We start from the raw sequence: 14750 nt of genomic DNA, 5'->3' as shown, positions 1-14750 counted from the left end.
GGCACTCCCCTTACTTAAGTCAAAGGTCTATCTGACTACTAACCTAAACTTCATTGCCACAGCCTAAACTTTGTCAATCTGTTAATGAAAATAATTAATTTCTGCCTAAACCGTACAACGGAACGTTAAATCCAATTCAACCAACGCAATCGCTACCAAGACGAACACAGCAGTAGTCTAGTACTGTACCGTAGTAGTAGAATTTACCGGGGCAGCTTCTCCACACAGGGCTATATCACATTTTGCGTTGTTACTGACAATGATCGCTACCAATGAGCTTTTTATGAATTAGCGATTTTCCACTAAATAAATGTCAAGCTTATTTACGTTTTGGGGGGCATATTTTCAGTTAGCAGATGGTACTGTGAATCGCGATTCCATCTTCTACTGCCCGTAACGTCGTAGAATAATCTTCAAAGGGGGTCCTTTAATCATGAATGAATGCAATATGAGTAGGCTAAATGCCTGAAAATATCACGAGAAGGGAACAAATTAAAAGGACGTTTAAGTCATAGAGATTAGGTCAATTTTTACACCGGTCTGCCAAATGTATTTTTTTTGATTCAATCATGAGGCTGCCTCTTGCAGGGGAAATGAGAAGACATCTATTTCATTCTACACTTCACTCGTATTTTGAGTTGTAAATGAGCAGCAAAAAAAAGATGCTTTTAAATCTATTTAATCTTTATAAATAATAAGTAGGCATTTTTATATAAAATATACAGAAATATCAGTTGTAAAAATGTCATTACAAAACGGACCCCTGTGCAACGGACGCAAGCAAGCACACCCTAAAATGGCAGCCCCTAGAATCGTATTGTCAGAAGTGGCACACTCTTTGGGGCCAGTCCCCTCATCAATTTCACAAAGTTTCATGTCTCCATTGCAAACGCTCTAGCGCCACCAATGGGTCAAAGTTGAAGGTGTGTTTACACACGTTACTTTTGAACCACATGTCTCATTTTCGAAAATGAGGTATTGTTGTATTCCCTGGATCAAGACGAGTCCAACACACTCTATGACGTCATACCCAGTTATATAGATTCTCCGCCATTTTGAATGTTAAGGAAAAACTTTTTTCGTAACTCCTCCTACAATTTTTGTCTAATCTTCTTCATATTTGGCACAGGTCCTCTTCAGACCAAGCCTCACAAAAGACATCACATTTTTTAATTTTCAAAACCTTTTGACTGGAACAGCCAATCAAAGTCCTCAACCAAGCCACCATAAAAGAAGTGAGGTCATAGCTCAGCACCTCTTTACTGCATTGACACCAAATTTGGTATAAGGACTAGGGACCCTGTTCTAAAGAGGTCCAATAGGTCATGCCATTTCACCTCTAGGTGGCGCTGCAATAAGCAAAAATTCGGCACCAATTATCTTCAGATCAAGCCTCACAAATGTTTTCACATGGTTTTTCTGGTAAAGCTGATCAAAGTCGGCGATGAAGCCGCCAAAACAGGAAGTGAGATCATATCTCAGGAAATATTTGCTGAATTGACATCAAACTTGGTAGAGGTGCTCGGGAGCCTGTTCCAAAGAGGACCACAAAAGGTTGTGTCGTCTAACCGCTAGGGGGCGATCCCGTGTCTGACACATGATCTGGCACATGAACTTGACACATGAACTTGATGTGGCCGCCATTTTACGTTTTATAAAAAGTTTTTTCCCTATTCCTCCAACAAAATGTTCCAGTAGTCACCAAATTTGGCACAGATTATCTTTAGACCACAATCACATTGACATGTCAAAATAGGACTGAATTACAGCTGTTTAAACTTGGGCCAAATCTGACAACCGCTTGCCAGTTGAAAAACTGCTTATATTTTTACTAGTGATGTGTCGTTCGGGAACGATTCGTTCATTTTGAACGAATCCTTACAAGGACTCGGGAGTAACGAGTCCTCTCAAAGAGTGATTCGTTCATTTTCTCGTGGCCTCGCATCGGGACTGTTGCATAGGCTCGTCCAAGTAAACAGAAATGATTCGTTCATTTCCCGACTCGGTCTTCGGGTACGAGTCTTTGGATCATTTTTCACGTGACCTGCATAGGCTCTGTACTGGAGGAAACAAACGATTCGTTCATTTCCCGACTCGGTCTTCTACGAGTCTTTGGATCCTTTTTTCACGTGACCTGCATAGGCTCTGTACTGGAGGAAACAAACGATTCGTTCATTTCCCGACTCGGTCTTCTACGAGTCTTTGGATCCTTTTTTCACGTGACACGCATTGTATTTTTTAGTAGAGGAAACAGTTTCCTCATTCCCTGTCGCGTGGCCGCTGTTTTAGTAAGACGTGAATGATATTCGCTCAAGTCATCATACTGACTGGTTTTGTTACTTTCACTTTACATTTACACTTACAGTTTAGTGCAGTGTTATTGTTTGCCGTGATAATTAAATGCTAGTGTGATAATAAATGACCAAATCATACAAACTGTCATGATACATTATTTTAATGCAGGAATTTATTTTAAAATAGTATCTGCTGGTGCACATGTCATGCACTAACCTACATGAGAATATGATACGTGTTTGCAGTGGACGGATATCCCGCCCCCCCCCCCCCCCCCCTCCGTTGAAATGAACGAATGACTCGAATAAAGATTTGTTCATTTTATTGAACGAGATTCAAAGAACAGAATCAGTAAAATGATCCGAACTTCCCATCACTATTAGGCTGTTTCTAAGCTTTTTGGTTCAAGAGGCTTAACGCTCCTCTTTATTTTCTGTATAAGCCAGTTCTGCGCAATGGTAGGCTAGTTGTCCATGAGTTACCTGTTTCAATACCAAATAAAATCTGTTACGTGTAGACCTGTATGAATTCATTCAATTCTCATTTGGAAGATAATGTTACATGATGAGATTTATTTATACCAGGGGTGCCAAACTCATTTTCGGTTTCCGGATTGGAAAACCAAATTACCTTTTGTTAAACCTTAGTGTACCACTTAGTGTAAACAATTGACAAGAAAACTGGAAAAACACACTGCTCTTAAGTGGAACAATTTAACTACTTTAATAAGTCCTCTAAACATTAACAGTTATGCCCTATGAAAATTCTTTCAAATAACGGCAATCAAAACCATTCCTTTGCACATCAAAGATTTTCAGCACTATTAATGAGTAGTTGTCGCCAATGTTGATTCCCAAAACACACACGAAGAGGTTATAATACAAAAAGCTTTATTTAAATTCATTTAAGATGCACTGCCCAACTGTTACGGTCCGTTGCTACTGTGCACACTCCCCACCCGAAAGGCACAACCAGGGCCAAGCAGCTCCTTACCCCTTGCCGGGGTCAGCCCTATGTTCCCACATTTCTAAGGATTCTTTTTTCACTGACAATTTTGAAAATTACGCCCTTATGTTCCCACAGCCATATGTTCCCACAGACCTATGTTGCTGTGGGAACATAGGGCTGTGGGAACATTAAGCTGTGGGAACATACGGCCTAATTTTCAAAATCATTAGTCATTGTCTATGTTCCCAGAGCTGTGGGAACATAGGCACACTCCCCCCTTTGCCCCTTTGGTACTGTAGGAGTCCACTGCACACTAAAAACACGTCACTGCAATATCTTATAAGGCACCCAACTTTGTGGCAGACTGCACGTTTAAACCAACATCACTTCCAACACCGGGTACAAAATTATACAGTTTATGGTAATTGGTGGTCCGAGGTCTGGGATGTTGCAGGGCTGGCCCCGAGAGTGAGTGGCTCACCCACACAGTGCTGGCAATGAACGGATTTGGAGTAGGCTAGTTGACAAACAAACAGGTAATACGCGGTCCGTTCAGTCGGCAGTGGCCCGACCGAAATCAATGTCTCAATGTCACTAAGGGCCGCTACAGCGCTCACCCACTTGTCGACCCTCCGAAATGTCCATCCATGATTGGTGCTCCTGTGTACATAGGGCCTCCTTGTAGTGCACAGAACAGTTTGTTTCAGTTTCGGTTGTTCGACTCCCGACTCTCTCCAATATCGCCAACACGTAATCCCAAACTTGAATGTTTTCTTGAATGTACCTGGTCGACCGGTCGTGTCCAGTCTACTCTTCTCCGTGTTCCCTTCTCGCCTCTTGCCGACATGTCAGCCTTTTTCTCCTCTCCGCGGCCGCATTCCCACGCCGCTGAGGATCCAATCACGACAGGACCGCTGCGCCTACAAAGTAATTAGCGCTACTCCACACAGTCCTCCCACATCAGTCCATACACGCGACACAGTCAGTTAGCAAATAAAATACAATTGATAGCATTTGTAATGTATTACCTAATATGCATAATAGAGTTTGAGGTCATGAAACAGACATTTTGCTTTTAAATCCTGCTCCCTGACATCTATTTTCTTCAACCAGTGTATCAATATCAGTGACCAGTTTTGGGGCAGTTTCTATTTTCATAATTCCTTCATCAATCTCTGCTCTTTTGGTAAGCGGTGTTTGGTGTTTTTGAAAGGCCTTCTTTACAAAACCATGCCATTTATTATATTTTAAACACCTTTAAGATGGCGCGAATTCCTTTAAGATGGCGCCAACGATGGCAGCCTATGTTGTTTGGTGTGCTCTGTTTTGTGTCGTTTTGTCTGTAAATTCAGTGTTCTCAAGATTTCCGTGGTTCTCTAACAAGAGAAGTACTTCTTAACATCAGGAGTACAACTCTGTGGATTTATTTCCCAGTTTTCTGCTTCCAGCGGCAGAATTAGTGGGTATTATAGTCAAAGCCACCCTCGGCTTTGTCCTAGCAGCGAAGCGTCGTAGGAGAGGCAAACGAGCCGGTGCGTTCGTGCGACTCCGTCGGCGCAGGGCTCGTACAGCGTTACCGGGGATATTTATCTCCAACGTGCGTTCTCTGAGCAACAAACTGGACGAACTTCAGCTACTGGTGTGGAAAAACAGAGACTTTCATTCATCTTCTGTTTTGTGCTTTACGGAGACATGGCTGAGTGAACTGATCCCTGACTCTGTGCTACAGCTAGCAGGTTTCAAACTGCTGAGAGCGGATCGTGACTCTGTGCTTTCGGGCAAAACGAAAGGCGGTGGTATTTGTTTTTACATTAACAGTGGCTGGTGTGAAGATGTGACAGTGATTCTGCAGCGCTGTTCTCCTGATCTGGAATATTTTTTTATTAACTGTAAACCTTTTTACTCACCACGTGAATTTGCGTCATTCATTCTGGTCGGCGTCTACATGCCTCCGCAAGCTAGCGTCAACGAGGCTCAACGTGTGCTTGCCAGCCAGATTTTGAGTGTGGAACATGCAAATCCAGATTCCTTGGTTATTGTACTAGGTGACTTTAACAAAGGCAATATCACCCAAGAACTCCCCAAATACAGACAATTCATCAAATGCCCTACCAGAGAACACTTTGGATCACTGCTACTCTACAATCAGCCAAGCATACCATGCGGTCCCCCGGGCAGCACTGGGTCACTCTGACCACGCCATGGTCCACCTGATTCCTGCATACAGGCAGAAGCTAAAGTGCTGTAAGCCTGCTGTGTGGACATCGAAACAGTGGACCAGTGAGGCTTTGGAGGATCTGCAGGCATGCTTGGACTCTACTGACTGGGATATGTTCATGACTGCCTCCAATAGTCTGGATGAGCTCACAGAGGCCGTGATGTCGTACATCAGCTTCTGTGAGGACTGCTGTATACCAACACGCACCAGGGTGAGCTTCAACAACGACAAACCCTGGTTTACAGCTAAACTCAGAAGGCTGAGGTTGGACAAAGAGGTCGCGTTTAGGAGTGGGGACAAGGACAGATTCAAAGAGTCGAAGAACAGGTATAGCAAGGCGTCGAGGGAGGCTAAACGACTGTACTCAGAGAGACTAAAGCGCCAGTTCTCTGCTAACGACTCTGCTTCTGTCTGGAGAGGGCTCAGGCAGAACACCAACTTCAAGCCCAGAGCCCCCCACTCCACTGACTCTTGCCTGGCCAACAACCTGAATGAGTTCTACTGTCGATTTGAAAGACAATTGGACAGTCCTGAACTATCCCTTCCCTCCCCCCCCCCTTTCAACACAGTGACGACACTCTCCATTCACGAGGGTGAAGTTAACAGACTTTTCAAGAGGCAGAACCCACGCAAAGCAGCTGGGCCGGACTCTGTCTCTTCTGCCACCCTCAAGCACTGCGCTGACCAGCTGTCTCCGGTGTTTACCTACATCTTTAACACCTCCCTGGAGACATGCCATGTGCCAGTCTGTCTCAAGTCCTCCACCATCATCCCTGTGCCCCAAAAGCCAAGGCCAACAGGACTTAATGACTACAGACCCGTCGCCCTGACCTCCTTGGTAATGAAGTCTTTTGAGTGCCTAGTGCTGGCACACCTTAAATCCATCACAGACCCTCTACTGGAACCCCTACAGTTTGCCTACAGAGCCAACAGGTCTGTGGACGATGCAGTGAACATGGCCCTCCATTTCACCCTACAGCACCTGGACTCCCCAGCATCCTACGCCAGGATCCTGTTTGTGGACTTCAGCTCTGCCTTCAATACCATCATCCCCACCCTGCTTCAGGACAAGCTCTCCCAGCTGAACGTGAAGTTTGCGGACGACACCACCCTCATTGGGCTCATCTCTGGTGGGGATGAGTCTGACTATAGGTGGGAAGCTGACAATGTGGTGACCTGGTGCAGCCAGAACAACTTAGAGCTCAATGCTCTTAAGACAGATGGTTGTGGACTTCAGGAAGAATACAGCCCCACTCACCCCCATCACCCTGTGCGACTCCACAGTCAACACTGTGGAGTCCTTCCGCTTCCTGGGCACCATCCTCTCCCAGGACCTCAAGTGGGAACTGAACATCAGCTCCCTCACCAAAAAAGCACAACAGAGGATGTACTTCCTACGGCAGCTGAAGAAATTCAACCTGCCAAAGACAATGATGGTGCACTTCTACAGAGCCATCAGTGAGTCCATGCTCACCTCCTCCATCACCATCTGGTACGCTGCCGCCACTGCCAAGGACAAGAGTAGGCTGCAGCGTATCATCCGCACTGCTGAGAAGGTGATCGGCTGCAATCTGTATTTTTAGATTGTAAATTATGGTCTCTTTATTATATTTTATTTTTATTCTAAATCCCCTTAGTATTAGCTAGACCTATAGTTAGACCACATATTTAAGTTTTAAGATTCCTATATGTTTAATGTATGCACCTTCCTGCCAAAGTAAATTCCTTGTCTGTGCAAACTTTCATGGCGATTAAAACCCTTTCTGATTCTGATTCTCACACATTGACTGACTTTCTTTTTTTCCCTTTTTTTTTTTTTTACTTGTGTCAGAATGTTTTCAGAATAAGCACCTTGGTGTTTTCAAAAGTCTGCAAGAGTTGAGTGGCTGGAAATTGGGGAACCACATACAGGACATTCTATCTCTGGGGTGCCCAGAGCTTTATGGCAGAGGGACACACTGAAACAGCCAATATACTAATCTTTCACATGTAGACTTGTAAACGGCCCTTTAAATAGTTTCCCTCCTTATAATTATTTTGTTAATATTTCTTCCAGAGCAGTTAGGTATTTGCATTGCATTTGTACAGTGCTTGGGAACCCCCACCTTGATCCCAAAACAACAACAAGCCATTGCCCGGGGAGGAAATGTCACAAACACCAAAGGACCCGGAAAACCACGGAAAACAACTGTCGTGGATGACAGAAGAATTATTTCCCTGGTGAAGAAAAAAAACCTTCACAACAGTTGGTCAGATCAAGAACACTCTCCTGGAGGTAGGTGTATCTGTGTCCAAGTCAACAATCAAGAGAAGACTTCACCAGCGTAAATACAGAGGGTTCACCACAAGATGTAAACCATTGATGAGCCTCAAAAACAGGAAGACCAGATTAGAGTTTGCCAAAAAACATAAAAGAGCCTGTGCAGTTCTGGAACAACATCCTATGGACAGATGAGACAAAGATCAACTTGTACCAGAATGATTGGAAGAGAAGAGTATGGAGAAGAAAAGGAACTGCTCATGATCCAAAGCATACCACCTCATCAGTGAAGCATGGTGGAAGTAGTGTTATGGCGTGGGCATTTATGGCTGCCAATGGAACTGGTTCCCTTGTATTTATTGATGATGTGACTGCTGACAAAAGCAGCAGGATGAATTCTGAAGTGTTTCGGGCAATATTATCTGTTCATATTCAGCCAAATGCTTCAGAACTCATTGGACGGCGCTTCACAGTGCAGATGGACAATGACCCGAAGCATACTACGAAAGCAACCAGAGTTTAAGGCAAAGAAGTGGAATGTTCTGCAATGGCCAAGTCAATCACCTGACCTCAATCCAATTTGAGCATGCATTTCACTTGCTGAAGACAAGACTGAAGGGAAAATGCCCCAAGAACAAGCAGGAACTGAAGACACTTGCAGTAGAGGCCTGGCAGAGCATCACCAGGGACTAAACCCAGCGTCTGCTGATGTCTATGGGTTCCAGACTACATGCTGTCATTGACTGCAAAGGATTTGCAACCAAGTATTAAAAGTGACAATTAGATTTATTATGTTAGTTTGTCCAATTACTTTTGGTCCCTTAAAAAGGGGGGGTGGCACATAAAAATTGTTGTAATTCTTGCACCGTTCACCTGATATGGATGTAAATACCCTGAAATTAAAGCTGAAAGTCTGCACTTAAAGCACATCTTGTTTCATTTCAAATCCATTGTGGTGGTGTATAGAGCCAAAATAATAAATGGTGTCAATGTACAAATATTTATGGACTTGACTGTACAAGGAATTATCTTTGGTAGGTGTTGCATAAACATAGTAAGTTGAAATATGGAGATAAAACAAGTACTGTAGTAGAAGACATACATATTAAATAGAGTAATTGACAAAAAGGTCACAAAAATTATTTATTGAATAATATAAAATCTGTGCAATTTTACTGTTACTTAAATAAATGAAGAGCCATACAGTTGTGCAGGGAATTGTAAAAATTCACAGTATGAAGTTTAAGATTATGCAATGTGCATAATGGGCCTTGGAGGTAGACTAGACTGGGAATTGGAACCATGTCATCACCCAAACTGAAAGGTGAAAAAACTCGACCCAGCCTGCATGTAGGTACAGTGGGGATGATTTTGAATAAGCTCTTGGATGAAGAAATCTATTCCAAATCTAATCGTTGTAAATTTTCAGAATATGATTTCACATCAGATATTTTCCTTTCCATGACGTATAATGCTACTGATGAGATGTAAAATCTTAAAGGTTTTCTTGGACACTATTCAGAAAAACCATGAATCGAAGCTGCAGCCTTTGTACTGTGGACATGTATGCTGATAATGTGCCATAGGTAAATGCCATCAACGGCACTTTGAGAATAGTCATCCAAGTCATCACTCCATGCGATTTACTGCTGGCACTGATTTGGTGGAAGGTAGTAAATTGCTTTCTTTCCTTCCTCCTGTCCTTTTTTTCTGCCAGGATGCTCACTGGTGGATGGCTTCATGTACTTAATTTATGCTCAGTGGCTCAGCTGCCTAGGTTGCCATGGTAACAATATAGACCAGGCCTCGCCTGGCTAATTGTGAGCAACTCCGGCATGGGAGCAACTTCTCTCAGCCTGTTCACATGCTTTTGTCCGCTATAGTGTAGCATTTAGTGTTCCAGTGAACTTCGTGAAACAAATGAAAGATAAAGCTGAATACCATATTCCCTCCTAAAGACAGTCCCAGCTGTCTGCTATGGAAGGCGTGTATTCTGTTTACCATGTTTGCTGGTTTAAAGGCAGGGTATCTAATGTGTTTTTTTGTCATACCGTATTTCTTCGATTAAACCCCACGTAGAGCCCCTCGGAGAGCTCTACGTGCACCTCCTGATTTTCCTGACTATGCGTCTGTCCGTCCGTCATTTTACGGATGCCCCTTTGCTGTGATTGGTCCGTATTAAGAACCGCTTGCGGCGGGGGCGGGGTTGCCGTGATAAACAGGACGAACAGAATCCTTTGACCGCCATTGCTGTAAGTTTTTACAATTCATATTTCAGCTAAAAAGTACATGTAAATCAGCATCTGAATTAAAATGTGACGAGAAATGGGCAGTGTAGTTGCTGAAAATGTGCGTATTTTATTGATGAAACGGCAAATTTGTAAATTTGCTCTGACTTCTCGATAACCTAGGTAAATAAACACTCGACGACGACTTACAAAAAACCGTTGCGCCACCTACTCTTCTGGCGGTGAATTGTTTTCAGCACCCACAGCCTTCGGAGTACTATAAATTCAACCAATCCGTCCGACTCCGTCCGTCCGTAACGGAGTTGGAGAAGTATAATTCGGCTTTAAGAACGTTTCGGCATGCTGCTTCAGATCAGAACTCGCGGCTTCAATTTTACACTAGGCTTTGTGTTTGATCTCCTTGTCTATTCTTTATTTATCTATAGCCGCACTGCAGCTACAATTCACTGAGGTTGAATCCCAATACTCTGTCTTACCCCTACCCCTTAGTTTAACCCTAGCCCTTGTCCCTTGAAACTGAGGGGTAAGGGCTAGGGGTGAACATATTCAAGCCACTCAAGCCATTCAAAGCCACTCACAAAGCCGTAACCACTTGGTTACGGTTATGTATATCGATGTCTCCAAAGCAAGTAGCAGTGTTATGCACTGATATCAAACGAAATTTGCTGCCAATGGAGTTTAGTTAAAACTGTAGACATGCATGGAGTCCATTCAAGGCAAGTCCAAGAAATGTAAATGTACCTACGCGTACTCTGTCCCTGAACTCAATGGGCGTTACTGTAGTTTTGTGTGAGTGGCTTTGAAGGGAGGGGGTGGGATATTTAGATTAGAATCGTGTCAAACAGAATCTAAAATAGCTATATTCGCAAAACTTGCCTAACCAAGCTTTAATATATAAAATTAAGGTTTGAATATGTTTGCTTTAAACAACAGAAAATCCCTCTCTCTCCTTCACAGACCACTGTCGAACCATCCTCAGGCCATCCCAGATCGACGAAGAAGGGCGTTTTCATTAATCTATATTCTCTCATTGAAGCCATGACAGACAAGTAAGTGTTTGTCTGCACGTGTGTCTGCATGTGTGCGTTCACCAGGAAAGGTCCACAGTGTCTCAACTGTTGTCCTGCATGAAGTCAAGACGGTGTCATCTCAATACTGCGCCTTCTTGGATGACGTTCACCAGTCACCGTGGAGATGGGGGACCGACAGACAGACAAGGATAAAGGGAGACGCTGGTACAAAGAGTCAGTCTGTTTTGCCCCTGAAGATACAATTTGCATCGGGCTCGATTTGCATCCTAGTTGGCTGTGGTGTGTTGTGTTAAATGTTGCGACTTGCCTGGGTCTACCCCTATACTTCCTCCCCTCCCTTTGTCTCTGTCTGCCTGAGTCAGCCTCTCTGTCTATCGTACTTCATCTTTTTGCCTTTGCTTTCTGCTGCTCTGTTTCCCTCTCCTACCACTTTCTCTCCCCCTCTCTTTGTAACTCATCAAAGACACTGAAGCCCGTTTGTGAGTTTTTAGTGTGAGTTAATCCAGTCAATTGCTCAGTAAGCAATTAGTGAAGACTGCAGTAGCATATTCTTTACTCAGTGGATCTCTGCATGTAAGAAAAAAAAATTACAAATTGGATGATGAGTTGTAGGTAAGTGATGAGCTTGTTGACAAGTGGTCCAGATGATCGTAAAATCAAGGGATCGTTGCAACCAGTGCAGTGGGTGCAGGGAGTCCTCAGATTTAGTTGTCCATTGTTCTGCCTGTGCTAGTCAGTGTTGTCGCACAATTGTTAGTAGGAAAGAATGATAAATGTTCCTGCCAAAATAAAGTGAAGGAAGAGTGGGAGACTGACCCTCCGCCCCATCAGTGGCATGGAACAAAGCTCCCCTCAACACAAGACTACTTAAAATTCATGCAACTCAGATTGCGGAATTTTGCAGTTTGCGCCCTTTTTCACATCCCCTTACATTTTTTATTTGGCATGGCAGCACACTCTGGATATCAGGACATTCCAATAGATCTGTGCTCTCAAATTGTTCCTAAAACTCGGCATCCTAGAGGCACAAATAGGTTCATTTTCCTATAATATGGTGGATATTTCATGGTGTGAATTGTATCTCCAGATAAATGTATCTATTAGTCTTCTATTCCCAATATGACTCCCTGAGGGTTAGTAGATCATAGTTTAACTTTAAAGAACGTGGAAGGCCGTGGAAGCTGTTTGAAAACAGCAGTCTATTGTGCAGGATTTACTCTGTTGTTGATGATTCCAAATCCAGATTTGGGCTCTAATACTTGTAGACAGGGATTCTTTCTGTTGAATAACAAGCCTCCCTAATCCTCCTCTCCAGTTCACAATGCAAGAGTGTGTGTGTAGTCCTACCTCATGTTGGTAAACACACTGGAATTTCACCCTTTTTTCTGTCTCTGCCGAAAAGGTTTTACTTTGGTGGGCTGCCGTGCCCTGATAGAGAAACTAGGACAAAAAGACTTAGGTGATTACGCCAAATGTACATAGTGCACACTGGTATTGCTAGCATGAGAATACAGATTTAAATCCTGAATGGCCTGACCTCAAATATCTTACATCTAAGATGTCAAGCTCATAGCTAGCTCATGCAACAGTTAAATATGTAATCAGGCTTTGAACCTGCCTTACTTTTTACATAATTATAATTTTTACATGATCATTGCACAGTTCATCCGGAAAGTATTCACAGCGCTTTACTTTTTCCATATTTTATCTTATTCCAAAATGGATTCAATTATTATTTTTTTCTCAACATTCTACACACAATACCCAATAATGACTGTGAAAAAAGTTTCATATTTTTTTTATAGATTTGCAAAAATTAAAACATGTACATAAGCATTCACAGCACCTTTAGCAGCCTAAAGTCTTTTTGAGTATGATGCTACAAGTTTGGAACACCTGTTTTTGGGCAGTTTCTCCCATTCTTCTTTGCAGGACCTCTCAAGCTACATCAGTTCCTGCCGCTGAAAAACATCCCCACAGGATGATGCTGCCACCACCATGCTTCACTATAGGGATGGTATTGGCCAGGTGATGAGCGGTGCCTGGTTTCCTCAAGACATGATGCTTGGCATTCAGGCCAAAGAGTTCATCAGACCAGATCATTTTGTTTTTCTTGGTCTGAGAGTCCTTCAGGTGCCTTTTGGCCAACTCCAGGAGAGTTGTCATGTGCCTTTTACTGAGGAGTGGCTTCCGTCTGGCCACTCTACCATACAAGCCTGATTGGTGGAGTGCTGCAAAGATGGTTGTCCTTCTGGAAGGGACCATCGGGTTCTTGGGTCACCTCCTTGACTAAGGCCCTTCTTCCCCGATCGCTCAGTTAGACCGGGCGGCCAACTCTAGGAAGGGTCCTGGTGGTTCCAAATTTCTTCCATTTACGGATGATGGAGGTCACTGTGCTCACTGGGACCTTCAATGATGCAGAAATCTTTCTGTACCCTTGCCCAAATCTGTGCCTCGATACAATCCTGTCTCGGAGGTCCACAGACACTGAGGTCCAATTCCTTGGACTTCTTGGCTTGGTTTGTGCTCTGACATGCACTATCAACTGTGGGACCTTATATAGTCAGGTGTGCCTTTCCAAATCATGTCCAATTAACTGAATTTACCACAGGTGGACTCCAATCAAGTCGTAGAAACATCTCAAGGATGATCAGTGGAAACAGGAAAGTGTTTCCCATACATCAATTCATTAGTGGCGGCCCACCAGAATAAAAAATTTACCACCACAAAATTATTAAATTATTATATATAGGGAGTCAGGTGGCTGAGCGGTTAGGGAATCGGGATAGTAATCTGAAGGTTGCCAGTTAGATTCCCGGCCGTGTCAAATGACGTTGTGTCATTGGGCAAGGCACTTCACCCTACTTGCCTCGGGGGGAATGTTCCTGTACTTACTGTAAGTCGCTCTGGATAAGAGCGTCTGCTAAATGACTAAATGTAATGTAAATATATTTTTTTACTGTTTAAACATGGCTAAACAAATATTTAATTGAAGAGCGCATTGATTCGGTCAGCCCCTTCTCTCACTACAACGGACCCGTCTGTGAATAGCCGCCTCTCTCCTTAAACTCTCTGAATCAATGACAAACGTTTTTTTCCCTCAGAGAAGACGGAAGGAGAATCAATCTGAGAGTTTACGAACGGTTAGGCCCGATCCCAATGTCCACCCTCACAGACTCACAGATGTTGAAGTCTGTAAGGGCTTAGGGCTCTTTTGCAGACATTTTAAGCCCTTGATGCACCCTTTTTGTAAGTCTGCATTTTTGCCACAAGGGTTACCAGAGGAAGCCCAGTAGTGAGAGAAAAGTCCTGGCAAATCTGCCTTATAAAACAAGAAAGAAGAACGGCAAACAAACATGGCATGGAAGGAGCAACTTACCCTGACGCAAACATAGTTAGAAATAAAAGTTAACATTAAGTTTAAACACAAAGCTCACTGATGGTTAATATAGTCAGAACTGTGTGTAGTTGGTCCTTTGATGATAAATTCAGGCATTAGGGTTTTGGGGGGGACATTGGGCCTTAGTATCATAATTCCCTTGTCAAATTTGTACAAAACTGATATTTAATTTAAGTAAAATATAATTAGCATAGTTAAATACATTCGGCAAATATAACAATATGAGTCCAACATAATGTTTAGATTACATAAAGCTAAAAATATTGCTTTTTGAAGTCCTTATGTACACTCACATCAAACCGATACTATGACCTAGGTTTGTGTACGCAAATTCCTCTCATTAATTTCT

General features: G+C 43.2%; 1 protein-coding gene across 6 annotated transcripts in view; it reads left to right on the top strand.

Annotated features, from left to right (window-relative positions):
* sema4d (sema domain, immunoglobulin domain (Ig), transmembrane domain (TM) and short cytoplasmic domain, (semaphorin) 4D) overlaps positions 1–14750 on the top strand; it is a 159168-nt gene that overhangs the window by 40702 nt on the left and 103716 nt on the right. For 5 of the 6 annotated variants that reach the window (XM_067258071.1, XM_067258069.1, XM_067258070.1 and 2 more), the window contains exon 2: positions 10928–11019. The exons of the other annotated variant lie outside the window; for it this stretch is intronic. The gene's annotated coding sequence lies outside the window, so the exon portion shown is untranslated. The remainder of the gene's footprint in view (positions 1–10927; positions 11020–14750) is intronic. 6 annotated transcript variants of the gene reach the window in all.

Source organism: Osmerus mordax, chromosome 20 (assembly GCF_038355195.1).
Source record: "Osmerus mordax isolate fOsmMor3 chromosome 20, fOsmMor3.pri, whole genome shotgun sequence".
Lineage (NCBI taxonomy): Eukaryota > Metazoa > Chordata > Actinopteri > Osmeriformes > Osmeridae > Osmerus > Osmerus mordax.
This window is presented reverse-complemented; position numbering and strand designations above follow the sequence as displayed.